The 22,370-nt window shown below is 38.5% G+C and overlaps 1 long non-coding RNA gene across 1 annotated transcript; it reads right to left on the reverse strand.

Annotated features, from left to right (window-relative positions):
- Nucleotides 1-91: 91 nt before the first annotated feature.
- Nucleotides 92-20,337, reverse strand: LOC117406736 (uncharacterized). Its single transcript, XR_004544985.3, has 4 exons — nt 20,209-20,337; nt 4,606-4,884; nt 2,883-3,227; nt 92-1,887 (listed from the first exon to the last, which is right to left on the reverse strand). It is a non-coding gene; the product is annotated as an uncharacterized LOC117406736 (long non-coding RNA).
- Nucleotides 20,338-22,370: the final 2,033 nt, after the last annotated feature.

Consider the following 22,370-nt stretch of genomic DNA (forward strand, 5'->3'; position numbering starts at 1 on the left):
TAAAAAATCGAAAAAAAAAAACAAAACACTTGTTCCTTCCCATATTATATATTTAATTTCCTAATGCAAAGGCATTGTAAAAAAAAAAAAGAGAAAGAAAACAAACTAATTTCAATGAAACCATAATTTAGCAAGTAACTAATTCAATAAGTAAAGGTGAAGAAACACAGGAAGAAAAGAAGTTAATGTTCTAGTGTAAGTAAAAACATGTTTCAGACTAGGAATACATTTGAACCCTTTATGCTTTGATGCAATGACAAAAGAAAACTACGTTTTCACTGATACATACGACTATTGAAATATGTCTGACAAAGTTTAATTAACCTCTGAATTAAAAGAGGTTAGTCGACATTGTTTTTTGAGATCTTACATAACTAAAGCATATTCACCCAATAAAAAAGGAATGTGCAAAACAGAGATTTACATATAGAAAAGCTTAGAAAACAGACTGTTTGTAATATTTAGGTGTAAATGTTGATATTTGATTTGCTGCTTTTATGCTGTGAGTGTAAATGTATTTGTAATGTTTAGTAAGAGAGCTGTAACTGGATTGTGTGTGGCTTCTCTCCCCCCAGGACCCCCTTGTAAACGTGATATCCTGGGGCCAGTTTTTCAAAACCTGTAATCTGGATAAAAGTGATCTGGATTTTGTAATCCTATATTTTGTGATCGAGATTACTTATTTATAATATGGATAAATGTAATCCAGAATTGACATTTTCTAAAAAACCAGATCAAAACTATCCAGATAAAAGTAATGTTGATCACAAAATATAGAGTTACAAAATCCGGATCACTTTTACCCAGATTATAAATTTTTAAAAACCGGCCCCAGGAGAGCAAAGGTTTTTAATAAATGTAGCTATTTGATGTGCATGACATTCATGAAGTCTGTTTCAAAGCTCTGTTTAAAATGGCTGCACTAGTGCACTGACAGCGTAGGATTATTGCCCACAATAATGGGTTTTCCATGCAAGTTTTTTTTTTTTTAACTTGAGACATTTACACAAGAAAAATGTCTTGTGTAACATGCTTTTTGGAGTTTCTGTTCACTCAGTTTATTTTACTTGAGTAAACCGGGCTTTTCACCCGATGTCTTGCAAAGTAATTGGGAGGGGGGGGGGGGGGGTTTGATATGTAAATTAACTGTATTTCCATTGCAAGCAAGTTTATTTAGGTCTAATTGATAAATCAGAGTTGGTTGAGTAAGTACCATCAAAAAGTTGCCATTTTAAATTTAAGGGTCTATTCTCTAAGTGTTTGAGGCCTTGGTGTGTTCAGTATATAAACAGCTAAAATAAAAATTAATTTGATCTATAAATTGAGATGTGAAAAAGCACATTATTCATAGGGCACAAACTCACCAAAATTTAATCAAGAAATTCAAAAAAGTATGATAAAACAGAAGTAAACAATAACAAATCAAGGCAAACAAAATATTTTATATAACATAAAACCATTCTTTGAATCAGGGGGGAGAATTAAATCACATGTGATGGGTGTTGAAAATAATTTTTTTAAAAAAGGCAAAATACTAAAACTTGCCATTGAGAATCGCAGCCACTGTCTTGATATTTGGTACAAAACTGTATTATATTACTGAATCTGGCCATACTGTATGAATGATCTGTAAAAACCAAATTGTGAAAATGTGGTTTCCATGCGCAGAGACCTGCTACACGAGTGAATCTATTGCTTTATTAACATTATATTTTTTGGAACCCCGCTGCTTACTCTTTAAGTTTAAGTAAAATGTCATACTGGGAATACATTTTAACCCTTCATTTTTGGTTTATGCTTCCCATCACTGTGACATATAGATTGATCCAATGACAGAAGGCAGTAGGCTCCAATAGAATGAACAAATACGGTGACTTGAATCTGGCACTATTTGGGAAAAAAGATAAATAATATAAATCAGTGTTTTTGTACAGATATGGTATTTTGAATTAATCATGCAGCCTGATAAACCATAATAGCACTGAACATTTACTTTTATTACAAAGCCAAAAACCTAAAATCTGCCATATAGTAAGTATAACCACTGCATTAGTAGGATGGGCTGAGGTCAGAACAGCTGGCTATATATGAGTATTGCTTAGCAGTATTACACATTTTAGCCTTCTATCTTTGAATAGTTTCGATACAGTCTTATCATCTATTTTGAAATAAACTGCAGTGTCCATTATATGTGTCATATGTGAATACACTGCTGTGCAAAAGTCTTCGACACATTCAGGAGTTACAATGTATATCGATGTTGTGAGCATCAGCGGTTTACTCTGGTCCTCCACTGGTGTTTTTTGCTGTTGTGGCAGCTTTGACTGTTGATGATGCTGTTTGGTTTGGGTGGGGGAGGCCAGGCTTGTCGTTTAGCGTTCTTTGGTTCTCGTTTATCAGGGTCATCAAGAACTTGTGGTCATGGCAACTCGGGGTGAACTGTGCATAGACAGCGAGAGAAGCAACCAAAAAAAAAAAAAGTAAAACGTTTTTTATATATCATTAGGAAGGCCATTAAAAATTCCTTTAAATTGATGTAAGGCACGTCAGGGTCAGATAAACAATCCACGATTGAGATGCGAAAAATGCAGAGTAGAAGACTTTTGCACAGCAGTGTATGTTTTTTATTATTATATAAGTATGACTAAAAATATAGTACACTCTTTTTTATATAGGGTGATGCTTTCATCTTTATGAGGGGATCTACCTCTTACTCTTTAGCCAGGACCTCAGCTTTGCACTACTGTCTATTATACACACGACTATGACGTCAGATCAATTGAAATTAATAACAATGTTCCATTATGCTAGAGAATGGAAACCTTGTTATCCAATACTACTTGTAATAATATTCTATGTACCTTTTCTTAAAACATTCTTACCTGCTACTATAACCTCTGTTCCATTTTCAAAATGAATATTTCCTTGTACTCTTCTGGTACAGTAATATGTTCCATTGTCATCTTTTGTTATGTCTCTGATATTTAAAATACTGGTATCTTGTAATCTGAAGCTCTTCAAAGAGTGATCACCAAACACATTGTGATAAACAGGCAGAGGTAGAGCTGTTTTATAGAACAAAGTTATCAATGCAACTGGAGGACCATTGCCAGATTGTTTGTACCATACTACATCACCACGATTCATTGGGCATGTAAGATTCAGGCTTTCTCCTACAGTAGCACTTTGTAAAGAGTTATGACGTCTTTTATTCAATTGGTCCATGCCTGTTAAAATAAAAATAATATATTTTTTTTAATTCAGTCACACAGCACTTGCATACAAAGGGGTGTATTCAATTTATATAAATGGTATGCTAAATACGCAGTTTTAGTGAGCTAAAATATTTTCAGTTGAATTTTTCTTTGCTATTTACTATTGTCAATACATTTACAAAGCATAAACTATGTGGTTATTGATAATGGGTCAAATTATTGTTTTAAAAATTGGGTAAAAAATGCAGGGATGTGGGTGTTAAAAGGGAAGTGATCATACTTCCTGCTAACGGAAGTCACCTGCAAGTTGATAATGTTCTTATTTCTGCAATAACAAAATTGTGTGCTTGTCACACGGCTGGCTGAGTGATGAAGTCAGACTCCGGAAAGGAAACACACACAGACAGGATGGATGAAATTAAATGATGACACTGACAAACAGGAACGAATACTAAACAATGTACCACGTAGCAATTGCTTACTATTAATTTATCTCCTCACTCTCTCCCATTCCTTCGCCCTGAACACACAATCCTGAGTGAATGAAATGTGCATCTATATATACTGTTGTGCCGGGATTCAATTACTAATTAATTATTCACTTGAATCCCAGCACGTGAATTAATTATGTGCAACCTCGTGCTCACATATTAAATACTTTAAATGCCTGTGAAGTGATGTGCAATCCTCGTGCCTAAATACAATTATACATTTTAAATAACTCGTGCTGCACACACCCCTTTATATCCCGTGCATCCATCTCTATACATCAACATTAACACACCTACAGATGTCAGGACTGCCCAGTCCCTGACCACATTCCGGTGCCTCCTTAACACTCACCTCTTCAAACAGCACCTGTAGAACTCCTCTGTTTGTATCCTGGGACACTATCACCCTTCATTTAAATGTGCTTTATTTTGCTCTTATCTTCCCCCTATTTTACTGCATTTAATCCTGTACTTCAGAATACTGTAATCTGCCAAGTGTTTAACCTGTAGTATTTTGTATTTAATTATATCCTGATGTAACTATCACTATTATCTGCTGTATTATTGAATTGTGCTTTGTCACACTTGTACTTTGCTTGAACAATAGTTATTGTATTTCTTGCTCTTATTGTATTACTTGTATTGTAACACTTAATGTATTTGCTTACGATTGTAAGTCGCCCTGGATAAGGGCATCTGCTAAGAAATAAATAATAATAATAATAACATGCAACATACAACACAGAAATGCACACAGGGGCGGAGCACACTGCCACAGTGCTTAATCCAGGCACTTAGATTGGTAACTGGTCACAATGGGTGCATAATGTTTTAATTAAGAGGTCCATAGATCTCCAGGGCGTTACTAAAATAATACTGAAACTGAGAAAAATACTTACCTTTTATTTTAATATATGTTATGTTTCCAAATGTGTACTCAGTATTTTCTCGTTTACCACAGTAATATGTTGCAGAGTCTTCCAACTTTATGTTTTTCATTGTTAATAATCTTCCATCATTAAAGTATTCATGATCCTTCATTTTCGGGTCAAGCAGAATTGGCCGTTGATTTGGATATTGTTTGAACCAGAGTATTCCATTGCCTGTTTGGTTACATGTAATACTCACATTGTCTCCAATCTGAACAACATATTCAGTTTGATTGCAATATTTAATACCTGTTGACATAAAATATGATATGTTATAATTACCTTCCAATATTTACATCAACCTTGAATGTAGTGCAAGTGTCATTATATGTTTAACAAAGTGTGGTTATATTAGATATTGTAAAATGGACCGACCTGACTGAATGAGGACAGAAGAATTCACTGTTAAATTCCTCTAATGAAACCTGAAAGCTTTTTATGAAAAATATTTAATATAAGCATATTTTGCTTATATATTAATTGTTAGTGTGTATAGATGTATTTATTTATGAATTGTATTTCAATATTGGAACATTCCCACTGTAGGCTAGAATTCATCTTCAGCTATTGTTTGAGTGATGTTTGATTTGATCTTTATCAAAGATAACCTGCCTATCAAACCAATCATTAAAATAGTGACTTATTATTTCCAAAGAATTTAATTTAGGTGTGAAGTTATGCAAAATAAATGTTTCCAGTTTAGTAAGGATTGTTTATATTAGATGAAAAGCTTAAAATGAATTTTTGAAACCTTAAAAGCAAATTTAAGTAAAAATTCTCCAAAAGCATTTGAATATGACCTTCTTTTTTTCTTGAAGAATAATTCTGAGATATTTTATTTAATTCTTAATAGGAATAGATTCAATTGAGTCTAATTCACATCTATGAAGTGACATCAGTTCACATTTTTTTATGTTAAGCATTAAGCCTGTAGCTTTAGAAAATATTTTGACTTTTTTGATTGTTAGAATTGCAATGTCATCTGCAAATTGGCTTATAATATAAACGTTTTTTAATACATCCATACCTTTTACCTCAGCTGAGTTTTTTATTAAATTTCCAATCATTCTGCAGCAACAATATGTAAAATAGGGTAAATTGGACAACCTTGCCTATTACACCTCTTAAAATGTTAAATCGAGAAGAAGTTCCATTAACCATGGACATTGAACTATTAATAGTTATACATGAGTTTAATTATCTTTATACATTTTTCCCCAAATCCAAAGACTCCAAAGTTCTATGGTGTCAAAGACTGTGAAAAATGAATCCGAGTTACAAATCTTCCTCTTGACCTGTGAGGACACTGTGTAAAAGGAACAGTGTGCCCCGGACTGGATGGTTTGGCAATTAATTCCAGGGAAAGGTGGAAGTCGGCCATCTAGAAAGGGGGCAGAGTCACAGTACACCAGACGGGAAGCGATGTGGCAATCGCGCATTGGAGGAAAACGATTCCACTCACTAACCAAGGGGGCGTGACTGGCGGTATAAAAGAGGATGTGACAATGTGAACTGTTCCTTTGTTATGGTTGCGAAAGAACCGCTGAAGGACAGTGTTTTGTACCGGGAGTGCTTCGTGTTTGTTTTGTTTGCCATGTTAATTGTACTGTTTGTCTTTTATAGACGGCTAACACATCCGGGAGCTGTCGCTTAAGGCCAGCACCCAACCCGGACTTCACTGCACTCGTACTCACTGAATAAATTGTATTTCACCACTTACTCTTTAGCACTCACTCTGGACTTATGATTGTGTTTGTGTTCTGTGTGTGTTTAAATACTGTGTCTATTAGTTCGGGACTGAACCTCGTGTTTATTTAACTGCACAATACACATTGTTGTGTATTGCCAGTCCTCCATTTATTTGCTGTTGTCAAGTGACATTGGATTTACAAATAAACCACCATTTCACCAATACTTTGTTGTTTGGAAATTGTCTTGAGCACTGCATCACCTCTACACAACCCAACATCTTTAATTAACAGTAATCCATCATATCTAACACCAGACTAATTGGATTTTGAATATGTCTACCTTTTATAAAACCAGACTGGGATTCACTAATGATTCTTGATATACCAGTTTTGAATCTGTTACAGAATATGTGAGCGAATAACTTGTATTTGGTACATAATAAAGTTAATGGACACCAATTATCCTGCCCGGCTTTAGGGTTAAAGTTATCAGTCCTTGCTTCATTGAACAAGCCAAGGTGTTTTCTGCAATACATTCTTTAAATACCTTAAACAAAGGTTCCCTTAATTCATTCCAAATGTGTTTATAAATCATCTGGGCCCAAGGATTTACCATTTGGTAAGTGATATAAAGCTTTGTCCAATTCCTTTACCTCAATTTCAGAATCAGTGATATTTTTATACAACTCATTAATTTTTGGAATAAAGACATTTATTATTATTATTATTATGATTTCTGTATTTAGCAGACACCTTTATCCAAGGCGACTTACAGAGACTAGGGTGTGTGAACTATGCATCAGCTGCAGAGTCACTTTTGACAGAGCACAGTGACTTGCTCTAGGTCAGTGAGTGAGCCAGGATTTGAACCGGGGACTCCCTGGTTACAAGCCCTTTTCTTTAACCACTGGAATACACATAAATCTTTTACAAGTATAAATCCTTATAAAAGTTAAAAATGTCTTTGCAGATTTTAGAGGAGTCATTGGTTACTTGATTATTAATATTAAGAGATACTATTGATATTTTGCTTTGTCTTTGTTTTTTCTAAGCTTTTGCTTTTGCGTAATATAGTGTGTCTATTTGTGACTGCAGGACAACTAGTTTATACCTGTCTTTAGGAGTTATATATAATTTGTTGCATATTATATTGTGTGGTTCAGGGGGTGGAGATAGGCCCCCTGAACCCTATCATCTTCTTCTATCAATTAAATCTACTCTATTTAATGCTTAGCCACCTACACGTAGTCGTCCTGCGTTTTTTCATTTCATGTATCACTACAGATCCACATCTAAATCGACTATTTGGAATACAGAAGAAAATTGCTTGTAGGTTCTATAGACATTGTCATCTCAAATATATTGCAAATGTCATGGACTTTCTTATGTTATGTTCTTATGATATTGTATCAGGAATCTACATTGAATGAACTCTAATCTAATTTGTCTAGCTTTGCCTAGAGATAACGATCAACCTAACACCTTGAATGCACCAGGCACTCAGGAAACAAAAGGCTAATCAAACCCGTCTCTGTGATTTAATTAACCTGTCTAGTGAGAGAGAGGTGGTTTAGCAGAGGAGTCTGAAAGAGAGAAAAGTAGCTTAAAGATTTAGAGATTTAAGACAAATTTCACATCATGTTGATTTAATACCACTATGAGTACAAGATGCAAACGTTTTATTCTTAAATTGCCTAACAAGTATAGAATAACCCAGGTAATAAATCCCTAAGAGAATTAAACTGTTTGCAATGTCCAACCAAAGTCGCAACCAGACATGTTTGATGTCTAAAGAAATGTAATTTCTTATGGTAAAAATAACGGGAATTCAGAATAAAATCTGAATTATTTAGCAAAAGTTATGCACGTTTTAAAAGTTTCCCCTTTCCAGATTATGATAATGAACTAATCAGACAAGAGGAAGGGGGGAGCAATCAATCAAGATTGCAAGCCCATTCGCTACAAAATAGCCAATCGGAGCATGCAGCGGGAAATTCAATTAATCTCTTTGTTTGAAAAGTATAAAACCCCCTGCTTTTAGCCCAGCTCCTTGTCCCCAGTTCTACTCCGCTACGCTTGCCCCAGACCTGCGTTGGTCCCCAACTCTACGTCCCCAGCTCTGCCCCCCTATGCTTGCCCTCTAATCTGAGTCCCCAGCTCTACTCCGCTACGTTTGCCCCCTTAATCTGAGCCCAGCGCTATCCAGACCTGCTTTAGCCCCAGACTGGCTGCTGATCCCTGCTCGCTCAGACTCTAAGAAACTACAAGACTGCACCTGGAGCCCTCAGCTCTCAGTATTTATCCATCAAGGTTGGGGGCCCTGACACTCGGAGAAACACAAGGTAACAGAACTGCTTTTCAGGCTAGGTAACAATACTCTTAAATATCTATTCAGGTATTGTGTGACCCCTTGTTGTGTCAGTATGTACTAGTATTTTGTTGGTAAATTGTTGTTTTAAACCTTAGTTCTCATTGTAATGCTTTTAATGTGACTTTAATTGTGTAACTGTTTTGTGTGATTTTCAAACATATTGTTGCATGCTTAATAAATACCATCTTTCTAAGAGGAGATTCCCAGTATTGAGTCATTCGCTCATGTTGAACAAACACGATTTATGAACTTTGAACAATCTGGAATGTGGTCTATTTTTGGCTTGTTGTAATGTGTAAATCCGCCATCATTTTCAGAGAGTGATATTAAAAACGGGTTTGTACATTATAATAGGACACTGTTTATTGTAGAGGTCCCACCGAGATCTTGACTATCGAAGGTATCTCTTTATCCCCTACAGTTTTTGGAGGTCCTTTAATTTATTGCTCTTAAGAATATATTAACTACCTACAATAGTACCCACATGCTGCAGGTGAGTTTTCTTTCTAGAATCAGCAAATCTCTGATGATGGCGTCCCCTCTTCCAAATCCAGCAGATGAAATGGCTAAAGAAATCTGCCCAGTATTCTGTTTTATCCTACCAACATAGCGACTCTTCGACTCCGCACAACGCCAACCTTCCATATTAGTCACAGTGGTACAGTACTCAATCATGCAGGAAATGTATCTAGTATTCTGACCGCTAGAGCAATCTTCCTTGGCGTGCATGTCCAGCACGTCTTTGTAAAGATTGGCACGTTCACAGAATCCTGAAAGCTCTGTTCGAAAAAGGTATTTTCTTTTCTGTTGCAATCCGGTACTCAAGCAGTAGTAGTGCCGCTCCCGCAGCTGGTTCAAGCCGTCCACATTTTACTCGCAGTCTGCGTTACAAGATCCAGTAGCACACTTATCTTTCTTCCCTTTTATAATATCTCAAGACAGCAAGCTTTAATTCAGCTCTCAAACGATGCTCTTCAGTGCACAATTGCCTGGAATCACTTATTATCAGTATTACCAATTCTGTTTACTTTCCCGCCATTGCAGATGCCAATACAGCAATCTTATTCATGGCGAAATTTGCTTGGTTTTGTGTTTTACAACGCATTCTCGTAGTTTACCCTCTTGCCTTCATGCATGTTTAATCGTAACCACTAGAGGGTAGTATAAATTGTGTGTTTAAGCTACAGTATCTATATCCTTGTGTAAGGAAACCCTGTATTTTCTAATCAAATAATTATTATCTGCAGCTTGGTTTGAAATGGTTTATTTTAAAAGGCTAATAATTAATGTGTGGAGCTGCCAGCAGACTGAAGAACTATTAATATAATTGAAAGCATTCTGTTACCTCACGATGGATAATGCATTCATAGACTGTTCCCAATCAGTTAACAGGCTTTGCAGCAAATCTACATCTTGCAGCAACCTCAGAACACTTTGTATCAATCTGCCTAAATCTGCCCCAACATTGGTAGAATTTATTTCACTTCAGCCCTCTTGACTGGTCCTCCATCTCACTGGTAATGCGACTTCTCTGTCGTCTAATATGTATTTCAGTTTCTTTATTCAAGACACTACATTCCCAGTACTCATAATAACATGGCTGGTGCGTTAGCTCAGATACAGATATCCAGATTCAATCGTAAAGTCTGCAGCTCATCCAACGCCTCTGGAAGCTTCACAATCAAATCATCTATTCAACTAAATCTCTCCTTAGTAATCTCCTGGATTCAGCCCATGATACATGGCATCTACTCTCACCCTTCAACTAGATCACCCTACACCACTGGCTGGAGTACTTTTCTCAACAATTTCTGATCTAAAATGGATTTCCTCATCCCCTTTCAATCAAGATTGGATTCTCGCCTTTTAGTGTTCATTCCAAGGAAGCTTTCACTATCAAAGTCTACTTATCTGGAATCCAACATCAGTAATATGTGATATCTGTTCTTCAACACATCTTCGCCTGTGTAAGAGCCATCATCTACCTCTCCTTGTTTGCCATTTTTACCTTTCTCAAATACTTTAATCTCTCAAGATCTAGTGATGGAAACGATCTGTTTAGCCTCTGCAGTTTCTAGGAATCATACTGGCACTGGATGTTTTAAGCATGCACTCTGTATCTAAACTCAACTATATTCGTTCCCCTATTCAGAACATTCAGATCAAAAAACACGCACTGCTCTCTTTGCGGGACCATTTTAATTTGTAATTCGCATTTTCCCCAAGGTTGGACATTTCATATTTTGATTTACTTGCTCTTTCATCAACAGCAAAAAAAATGTATTCCTACATTAATATTTCATCAGAAGCTAGAAAAAACAACTAAATGTGGTTGGCTCTCATTAACAATTAATGGTTTTCTATTATTTATTTATTTTATTTTATTTTATTTTTTTGTCACTAGAAATTGAAAACCTATTACTGCATCTAAAATCCACAACTCTTCAAATATACCCAACTGTTGCAGCAGCACATATATAGGGTCATCTTTGATCAAAGAAATGAATACTTTTCAAGTGCAAAAACAAATCTACAGTTCATATTATCATTCCAGTTCACCTGTTATTATGCAATTACTAAGGTGATTTCCAGATTTTAGTCTGGTCCCTACAGCTCTGCCAACTCCAGTAGTGACATCCCTGTTCAGCCAGCTAATATTCAATTGAACCTCTATCACCAGACTACTCAATACAGCGCACGCATACATGGCTGTAGCACTCCTACTTCCATCACCTCTCTTATTTCACAGGCTGGATCACCTATTGACTTTCTGTTCCCAAAGCAGGATTAATCCAACTCCATTTAACCAGAATTGGATCATGGCTTTCATAGTTCATGCAAAATAATCTTTACATCTGGCACCAGCTACTATCAAATCCTATTTGTCAGGAATTCAATACCAATTTCAGTCAATGTCTTTCGCTTCTCCAACAATACTATAAATCCCAGTTGTTTGTTTCCTCTTGCGAGGAATTTCCAAGTGCTCTTCGGCTCCACCTGCTTGCCTGCCTATCTCTATAGTCATTCTAGGCAACTTTCTCCACCAAGGCTGCTTTTCTCCATTTGATGATTTAACTATGGAAATCATATGCTAACAGTATTTTGGGGTTTTTGAGATGCTCCGAATGTATAGTTCCTTCTATTTCCAGCTTTCCTATTCTAGGTATCCGCTGCAGTGACCTGAACCTCATTCCTTCGAATTTCAAAAATGGATCAGCTGCAGCAAGGACAATGTATTCAGCTTTCAAAAATCAACTCTCCTCTGTGCCCCTACACTTCCATCATTGTTTACTGTCCGTCGCGGGATAATCTGTCCTTCTATGTATACGTAAGCTCCTTTAAAAAAGCCTCTTCGCCTCTTGGTCTGCCCTGCACAAGTCCTGCATATCGTATACTCTGTTGTTTGGAGATTGCTGAATCCTTGGAACTCCTCCACTCCTCATCCCTGAAGACTTGCATAGTTGTTGAGGCCATATCTCAGATCACCTTCATATCTCAGATCACCCACAGTATAACACCTTCTTATGATCCAGCTCCAGTCATGGAATCTGATCTCTTTAGTACAACCAGCCCTGAGTGTTGTATGCCTGCTTCAGCCTCTGCGATGTGTGTCCGAGCAAACTTGTGGGTGATCTCCCAGGGTCACTTGGAGCTGTCACTTGGTCACTTGGGGGCATCCAGGTGTAGCGGTGCCCCGAACAGCAGGACACTGGGGTGCGCAGCTCCCTGCCGAACATTTACACCGTCGGTTTGAACCCCGTGAATTCCTGGACAGCAATCCGGTAGGCCATGAACACCAGGGGCAGATGCTGGTTCCAGTCTCGCTGGTGCCAGTTGTGGGCAATTGCCAGCTGGGTGAACAGGTCCAATTTCAAGTACTCCACAAGACCATTGCTCTGGGGATGGAGCAGGGTGGTGCGGGTCTTGTGGATCTCTAGTTTTCCAACACTCCTTGGAATGTTGGAGCGTGCACCATCAGGTCATCTAGGTAGATGACTTACGCCATCCGAGGAACTGAGAAGAACACACGCTCTATTAGGCACTCGAAAGTTGCAGGGGCATTAAACAGTCAGAATGGCATCACCTATAACTGCCGTAGTCCTTGATCCAAGTCATTATTTTATTAATATAACATCTCAAAAAGCTCTGTAAATGTCTGTGATATTCTTTGAGCGCTGGATGCGGAAGCAGCCATCTTGTTTGTTTATGTCCATGTTATCTCTGTGGTGCTGGGGCTATGTGTATTGCTCAGATCCTCCCCCCTTTTTTTCGGTTTCTCTCGGCTCCTATCGCTCTCACTTGGCCATTGAATGGTTTTCTCGGCTTTTTCCAGAGAAAAAACGACTAGAGTCCTATGCTTTAAGTCTTTTTGATGATGTCGGACAGGGTCAGACTGGAAAGGGAAAATTGTAATGTCGGACCTGGTCTGACATAGGACCACAAAGGGTTAAACTTGCAATAGTCCACACAGTGCAGGCCAACATCCTTCTTCTTTACCAACACAGCCATGTCGATCCAAAGGCTGTCTGAGGGCTCTATCACACCCTGTCACCACCAATTCTGTTATAATGCCTCCACTGCTTCATGCTTGACCAGTGGTCAGGGTGTTGGTGGTGAGGAAGCAGGCCTGGCTGTGCCAGGCTGAAGGGGGACTAGAGCTTTTCACTGGACCCCATTTAGCTGGCAGGGTGCGTGCAGGTTCTCACCCTGACCGATCCAGCCCACAGAAGCGATCTGGTGCCCATGGTTGTCATCACAAAGGGGGGGAGGAGTGTGGGTAAGCTGTCCACCATCTAAGTCGACTTGCTGTCATTTCCTACCAGCTGGGAAGCAGAACCAGTCTCCACGGTCATATGGTAGTGGGTCCGCAGGTGTCTGGGTTTCCCACCACAGCAGCAGTGCTGTTCTTTCCGGGTGGGGGGTGGTCTGCTGTACCGGTTCTTCGACAGGGACTTCTTCATCGCAGTCAGCAGCACACATGTGTCTCTGATCACGGTTTGCACCGCTGTGGGAAGCACCAGTTATACATTCCAGGCTAGGTAGCAGATATCAGCAGCCAGCACTCCCAGCTTCTCCTCTGAGGCCTGCCGTCGGTTGTTGAGCCTCTCCTTCAGCTCCAACTTTGAGAAGGGGGAGGAGGTGAAGAGACCACCACCCCTGTGCGCCGAGGGCTGCTGTCAGGGTCTGGATCCAACAGCACCTTCAGTGCTGCTCCCTCCAATGCCAACGCCAGGTACCCATTTTTGTTCCCTTCAGTCAAGTAATTTATAGAGGCAACACTTGGCCAGATAGGCCTCCCAAGCTGAAGTTCCATTGAACCGCCCCGACTTGACGACTGGCCTGCTGCTAGTCCGCTCCTCTTGCGACCACAGCCTCCTGTTGTCTACGTCATGGTGCTCCGCAATGCCACTCTGCTGCTGCTGGGGCCATGGACGGGGCCCTGCATTATCAGGAACCAGCCCATTTCCAGTGGCTGTGGGCTCCCCTCTCAGGCTGCTGGAATAGGCCCCTGTGAGAGGCCCCAGCGACTGTGCAGAGACGCCTGGTTCACCAGGGGGAGCGGAATGGGAGACCAGGCGATAGACTGTGCCTGGTAGTGCAGCAATCTGGCAATTTGGCCCAGCGACCAAAGCATTTTATGTCAGAGCTGCCGATAGGCCCCTCCCTCACTTCCTCTTTTGCCTCTAACTACGGTAAGGTAAGTAATCTGTGTCACTAACCTGAGTGTGTTTTGAAATAGATCCTCTGAGTCGACTACAGTTTCCTTGCATTCGTGCTGAGAGCTGGCTTGCCACTCTCGTGGAATCAGCAGCTCCATTTGAGTGTCTTTTCTTTCTCACAGCCTGCTTCGCTCGTGTCGTAGACCGTCTTTTCTTGGCTGTCCGTCATATGAGTGTGACTGCCTGTGCAGTATTGGTGTGTGCGTGTGTTGTTTTTCAGCTTACACCTTCAGGGAGAACACCATTCCTCCTCCGGGGCTCGGCTTGCTGCCCCGTCGTTGAGTGACTCTGCCGGCTGTCGTTCGCACAGCTTGTGGCAAAAATAAATAAACAGTCAGTCAGCCATGTGTTCCTCCATCTGAGCTGTACTTAGCCTGCCCCACTATCGAGTAGACCACACTGGCTGCCTCGGCCCATCCACCTCAGTGCGTTGGGGCTTCAAAAAAAAAAGTGTGTTCTCCCTTCTGCTCTGTTCTTTTTCAAGAACGGTGCTTTGGTGCCTTGGTGCGCATAGCGTTTCGGTGCTCGGTACACTCGGTGCTAGGTGTACTTGGTGCGCACGCCGCTTCAGTGCACTCCGAGACATTCATTCGATCTCATTACAGACCACGCCGCACTCAAGTGGTTAAGCACAATGAAGGACAGCAATGCCCGGATAACTCGTGGTATCAGGCATTGCAGCCCTTCAGGTATTATATGATTCACCGTGCAGAGAAAGACCACCAAAATGTGAATTATATTTCCCGGGAGAGGGCAGTAATGGGAAAAGTAGATTCAGACGAGTTTTCCTTCGGCTCCACTCTGAGCGGTGGGATATGTGACAGAGACAGAATGATTCTTGGTGATAAATCTCCCTCCTGACCTGTGAGTACACAGTGTAAAGGGAACAGAGTGCCCTGGACTGGATGGCCTGACAATTAATTTCCAGGGTTAGGTGGAAGTTGGCCATCTATAAAGGGGGCACAGCTGCAGTAGAGTAAGTCATCGCTTCAGAGGGAAAGCAATGTGGCAACCATGGATTGGAAGAGAAACTGTTGCACTCGCTAACCAAGGGGGCATGACTGAAGGTACAAAAGGGGACGTGGCTAGGTGATCTATTCCTTTGTTTATGGTTAAGAGAACACTAAAGGACGAGTAAAATATTACCGTGAGTGTCTAGTGTTTGTTATACTGTGTTTCATTAATTACAAACTGTGTCTTATTTCGGGACTGCAACCCGTTATTCTGAAACAGTGCAATACACATTGCTGTGTATTGCCTGGGATTATTCTTTGTGGTCGCCAGAACAGGATTACAAAAATAAAACCTGTTTGGATCGTGAACTTTGTTGTCTGTCTTCTGTTTCGTAATCACATCACCACTACACCTGAGCACTGCAAACCACATTGCCACAGTGACCTGTGACAATTAAGCTTTATAACGAGAACTGCGTTCATTAACAACCTCATCGACTCAATTTCAAAGCATTAACGGATTTAATTAACACATTTAGTTTGAAAATCACTTAATCACTAAAGCTCTCATTACTATACCACAAGTTTGATACAATAACACTGTTTTTTGAAAACCCTGCCCAATGTAGTGTAACAGTCAGTATAAGTAGTAAAAACACTTGGAGGATAAGTAGAACTTGCCATTGTATACTGTTGAATATGCATTTTTCAGATCAAATGTGATTATTATAGACATCTAAATATTAAACTTTTAATGAACAAATTAGACCATATTTGTCATTTTCTTATTGAAAAGAAAAGCAAACTCCTTTATAACGTTACAAAACAAATGCCAAACGGGCGTAGCTAGGATTAGATTTTTACTGAGGCAAAAAAAAAAGTTGAACAAATCTCTTACAGATCCTGTTCATGTTACAAAGGTAAAAGTTATCATCTTATAAAGCCTGGAGACTGTTCATGCAAACTGCAAAGCAATATTAAGTCCCTTGGATGATGATGTTAATGTTAAAATTTGATTACCCATATTATTTCAAAGATTAAAACTAATTGTCTCCCAGCAAAACCACAGCAACCTAAAATTACCATTTTTACAATGTCAGAAATATGTGATTTTAAAAGGACAAGAATATAACATCAGTATTAATAAGTAGATGGCCTTTATTAACATGCATTTGGTTCACTGCTACTTAAGTTGCCTTACACTGCTGGGACTGGTAACTGCTGCTGACTGGTAAGACTGGTGCTGACACTGTGACTAGTGCTGACACTGACTGGTGCTGACACTGTGACTGGTGCTGACACTGAGACTGGTTCTGACACTGCTGGGACTGGTGCTGACACTGACTGGTGCTGACACTGTGACTGGTGCTGACACTGCTGGGACTATTGCTGACACTGACTGGTGCTGACACTGGGACTGGTGCTGACACTGCTGGGACTATTGCTGACACTGACTGGTGCTGACACTGGGACTGGTGCTGACACTGCTGGGACTGGTGCTGACACTGTTGGGACTGGTGTTGACACTGACTGGTGCTGACACTGTTGGGACTGGTGCTGACACTGCTGGGACTGTTGCTGACACTGACTGGTGCTGACACTGGGACTGGTGCTGACACTGACTGGTGCTGACACTGCTGGGACTGGTGCTGACACTGCTGGGACTGGTGTTGACACTGACTGGTGCTGACACTGTTGGGACTGTTGCTGACACTGACTGGTGCTGTTCGTGTACAACTCTATAGTACTTTGACAAGGTATTCACCAAAAATAATAATAATAATAATAATAATAATAATAATAATAATAATAATAATAATAATGTGATGTTTCCACCTCTGAACGTAAGCTCTCCTTTGAACGTTTACACAGTTTGTCACACAATTCTAATATTCTTTTGTCAATATAAATGGACGATAGGAAGTAGTACAGTACTTCAGGCGGGGGAAACCGGTCGCAGAGGTCCCGGTGCTGCCTAGCGCACAGGTCGGGTCGCTATACATGCAAATACACTATGCTATAATAAAACGCTATGCTATGGCAGGTAAGGTGATACTTGGATGAGCTGACTGTCCAATTAAAGTGACGAGAAAAAAAAAAACATACATCTAGCTATCCCGGTTTAGCTACACATTTAATGTCATCATAAAAACAGGTACTTGGATTTTTGCTGTGCTGGCATTAAAACAAAAAAAAAAGATTTATCAAAACGTATTGCAGCTAAACATCACATTGCGCAGGGGAAAAACAACAATATAAATGATAAATTCACTTAACATTGATTCTTGCCAAAAGTTGGCTTCTTTAGAAAGAAATGTGTAATTGGTTGGTTTATTCTCCGTTTCATGTTAGTGCTGCACTGTAAACCAGAGTACAGAGTAACTTGGGAAACTGACTAATGAGAAACGTCTTTGGCCCTGTCCACACTATGCCTTTAAAACGTATTAGTTGCATTTAAGCCGGCTTAAAAATGCTAAATACGGTTTGCGTCCACACAACGCAGCATTTAATACCGTACTCGAGAACCGGACTCGAGACCACCTCAGGAGGTAGTCTCGAGTCCGGTTCTAATTAGATCGCATCAGGTAGTGCGGTTTATCAGAAGTGTGGACGCTGTAATACCAAACTACATTTTTTTGTGTATCCTCCAATATCCCAAAATGTTTTGTGGTATGTTTGGCGAAATACTCAGAGCAGGCGTCTGAAGGACTTGCTATCAGTGTACACTCCGCACTAGGTATTCATATTTATGCTTCAAAAAATCAGTCAGGACATCTCTGTTAAACTAGTGGGGAAAATAACAAAAACACAACGTTAAATTAGGCGACTGCAAAAATGAAATGCAAGTTAAAAGTAGGATCGGGGATGAACAAATTACGTAAGCAGGACCAGAATTAGTCTCAGGCAAGTTATGAAGGTAAGATTGTTTTGTAATTAACAGCTTTTTCTGAGTTTAATTATAAAACAGAATCAGCTCAATTTGTTTAAAGGGACTTCACCTGATTAAAAATAAAACCTGAAAACTTCAAGCCCTACTTGTGTGTGTGTGTTCGGATTTACTTTTTCCACAATACTTGTTATATTTCTTTTTAGCAATATGGACGGCTGTTAATATGGGGCATAACACATTATTTTAAAATAAAATACAGTGCATGGTGGGATACTATCGTATTAATTTCCATGGTTCGTTGCGCTGCTGGAAATTGTAACAGAACTATTCTAATGGTGTGTGGACGCATTAAGCCTGACTAAACATGAAACGGTACTTCAGTGTGGACGCTTTGAGCTGTATTAATTAGAGTGGTTTTGAGTACGGTTCTCGAGATCGGTTATGTAGTGTGGACAGGGCCTTTGTGGCGCGAATTTGACATACCGCAGTGTCTAATGTAATGTCTAAACAGTAATGTGAAGAAATTAAAAATACTATATATATATATATATATATATATATATATATATATATATATATATATATATATAATCTCAATTTTACACTCTTAAAAAATAAAGTGGGTACGTTTTTTTTTTTACCTTTTTTTTTCGTCTTCACAATTAAGAATTGAGCGTCACGCCTGCCAAACCATTTATAATATTAACAGTAGAAATTGTGAAATTGTACTGGAGTAAAAACTTTGATTCATTAGTTTTTGATTGATTACTGTACACATAAACAAGGCAAAAAAGGTGCCTAAATGTTAGCCATGATAATATCAATTCTGCTTTGTAGCAAAGTAGGAATACATTTTATGTTGTTTTTGTCTTACATGTCATTTTTAAGTAATTGTCACCATTTATCCACATGAATAACACAATAATATGTTATTAATTATAACTGTTTGCTCTTAGTTGGACTCTCTCCAAGGCCAAACTTTCCTTTTGGTAATGTGGTGACTAGAATTAAACACAGTATTTAAAGTGTGGTTTCACTATTATACAGTACAACCCCATCACCCTATTTTGATTATATAACCAAGCATTGTGTTTGCAATTTTAAATACTTCCCCACAACAGCAATGAGTGTCTTTCTCTTGGTTGGTCTGTTCTATTTCTATACCACATTTTGATATTTGAGTCTTTCATTTTGGTAAATGGCTCAAAACACATTGTTAACATTTTTAATTTGACATATTTCTGACCAGCTCTGCATTCAGCCAAAATGTCCTGTTGTGGTGAAAATGTGGTGGCTCTATATAATACACTTTCTTTCCGAGGAATAATATTACTGATTATTTTAATCATCCTGACAAGTGTATTTGTAATATTATATTATTTATGTGTTTGCTTGTTTGTTTGTTTGTTTGTAGGTATTTTTTTTTTTTTTACATAATTCACTTTTGATAACTGTGACTGCTAGATATTGCTAGACTGCTAGACTAAACTGATTGCCATGAGTAGAAAAAGAGAAAACAACAATAAAGCATGTGTTGCACCTAAACTAAATATATGATTATTCAATTCAAAGTATGATTGCATACTGGTTACTAGAGAGAAGAGTGGTGCTGCAGGAATTATCCCACTTTATTTTGTTTTGAAACAAACAATATTGGCTGGATTTTTCAGTCTTGAGGACGATGTAAAAACGGTATGTTTATATAAACATCACATACAATAGTTTGCTCCATTCAACACATGGAAAACAAGATGACATAAATCTAAATATTTGACTATATAAATTTAAGTTCTGTGTGGTAGAATATTATTGAATATTTTGAAACTTAGACTTACATGAGTAAGTCACTGATATAATAATTTGTGGAGCTGAAAGCATCAAAAAAGCCCTGTGAAAATCTTAAGAAATTGTTTTAAAAAACATTCTTATTAGGTAACAAGATACTTACACACTAGGATACCCAAGATCAACAGCATGCACTTTTTCCAGTATGAAGGCATCATTAAATTTCCATAAAACTGCACTGCTGCTGAGGTTGTTTGAATACACTGTTAAATGAGTTTGGTGTTTCACAGGTCTGCTTCTTTTTAAGTCTACGGCGGAAGCATCACAGCAAGAGAAGTTAATCAAAGTTACAGGAACAACTACTGTTGCTATTTTGCAGTAATAAGCCCACTCCTAACCTTTGTTCTCTTGAAGATTGTATTTGCTTTAGTGCATTTTAATTAATATTTCAGAAAGGAGACATCCACCAATAGAATGAAAATGAACAATTTATTGAATTGACAGACAAACATGCCCATACATTATTACATTGTTACTTGAATTTGAACTGATAATTTGTTTAAATAGATATTTTAATTGTTTTCAGCTCTTAAACAGTTACAGACTTCAAGTTACTTATAAAATGTTATAGCTAACTTGAAATCTGCAATTGTTTGAGCTGAAAACAAGTAAAAATGTCTAATTAAACACATATCAGCTCAATTAAGGGGGTAATCTAGTAATTGAGAGCTCAGTTGGAATGAAAACCTGCAGACAAAGTGGGTCCCCAGGACCAGGATTGGGAAAACCTGCACTAGATAAGGCACGCTGCAAGGTGAATGCCCAGCTTGACATCAGTATTGTTTTGTTTAAACCTTTTATTTTGGTCCTCATGCCCTGTTTGTTTCTTTGTTTTTGTTGTCCAAATAGAATGCATTATCAAGTTTGGCATGGTTTTATATCATTGGTGCAAATGGTCACGTGACCAGGTGCATTTACTTCCTGGTTGTGCTCTGCAGGAAACATGAAGCCTGGAAGCTTTCCAAAAACAGTAATATGTGATTTTTTTTTCAAAACTTCAGTTTTCTTTGTAGACTTAGTGGTAGATGTACTAAGATGGGCCAGTCGCAGCGCAAACATGCCACAAATTGCATTTTCGTTTTGACAATCTGCAAAGTGCACATTTTGTCATATGTACTAAGAAACTCCTTGCCCTGCCACAATAACATTGTTTTTGTTAAATGTAAACGTCACCTCTACAATACATTCTGTTAAGTCTTCATTTTACCTATTTTAATACTGTTATATATAAAAAATGAAAGGCAGTTTAATCCATTAGATTCTATAGTGGGTCCCCCACCTTCATCCCCAAAAAGCTTTTCATAATCATACAGTAGCCCCTCGCTTAACCGGACATGTTTAAAAACAATACAATAAAATCGCACACATACATACATTTACAGTTCTCGATGTATTTTAAATATAAATCATTGTGCTGAAATAACACTAATGTGTTTTGGATACTCTATACATTACATTATGTAAAAATATAAATCTGTACAGTAGGCCTATAAATCAAATTATAGGCCTACTTTTCTTTGTACTTTAGTCTACTGGTAACACCAAATAAATCATGCTGCTGCATTGTAGACATTGGTGTACAATGCGAATAAAAGATTATTTTAAATTGAAACTAAATTATGTGGCGTTTTTAACTTGGTTTATTAGCCTAAACAATAAACACACAATAGATCATGGACCTATACAAATGCTCAGAATGAGCTGGAGGGGTTAGTGGCACATGTGTGCAGTCTATTGCTCCCAACACGCAGGGAAAACCAGAAATGTCATAGAAATTTGTTTTCAAGGCTTGTAAGCACACCCTAACTTTAGTGAAAATTAGGTACTTGGGTGTTCGTCTCAAAAATGCATTGAGCACAACTGGCAACACACGAGAAAAAGCAGACTGGGAAATGCCAGCAACAATTGCCACTGTTTAAAACATGCTTTTAAAAGTTCTTAACAAATTGATGCAATTGTAAGTGTTGCAGTTGCCCGCAGCTTTAGTACATCTCATTGCAATATTTTTGATCTCCACCCTGTTTTTGCGAATTTCTGCAGGAACGCTCAGAATTACATATTAATTTAAGGCTAAAGCGCAAACAAGAACTGCGGCTGCAAAGCATTCGTTAAAATTATGCTAACAGCGTTGCGCTGCTTTAGTACATTTCACGTTACACTTTTTGCAACGATTGTGAGAGACGCAACACTTTAGTACATCTACCCCTTAATCTTTAAAGGGTCTAGCATACATAGATACTATCAGAATCAATATCTTTAGTCCAT

The sequence above is a fragment of the Acipenser ruthenus genome, chromosome 8 (genome assembly GCF_902713425.1).
Source record: "Acipenser ruthenus chromosome 8, fAciRut3.2 maternal haplotype, whole genome shotgun sequence".
Taxonomy (NCBI): domain Eukaryota; kingdom Metazoa; phylum Chordata; class Actinopteri; order Acipenseriformes; family Acipenseridae; genus Acipenser; species Acipenser ruthenus.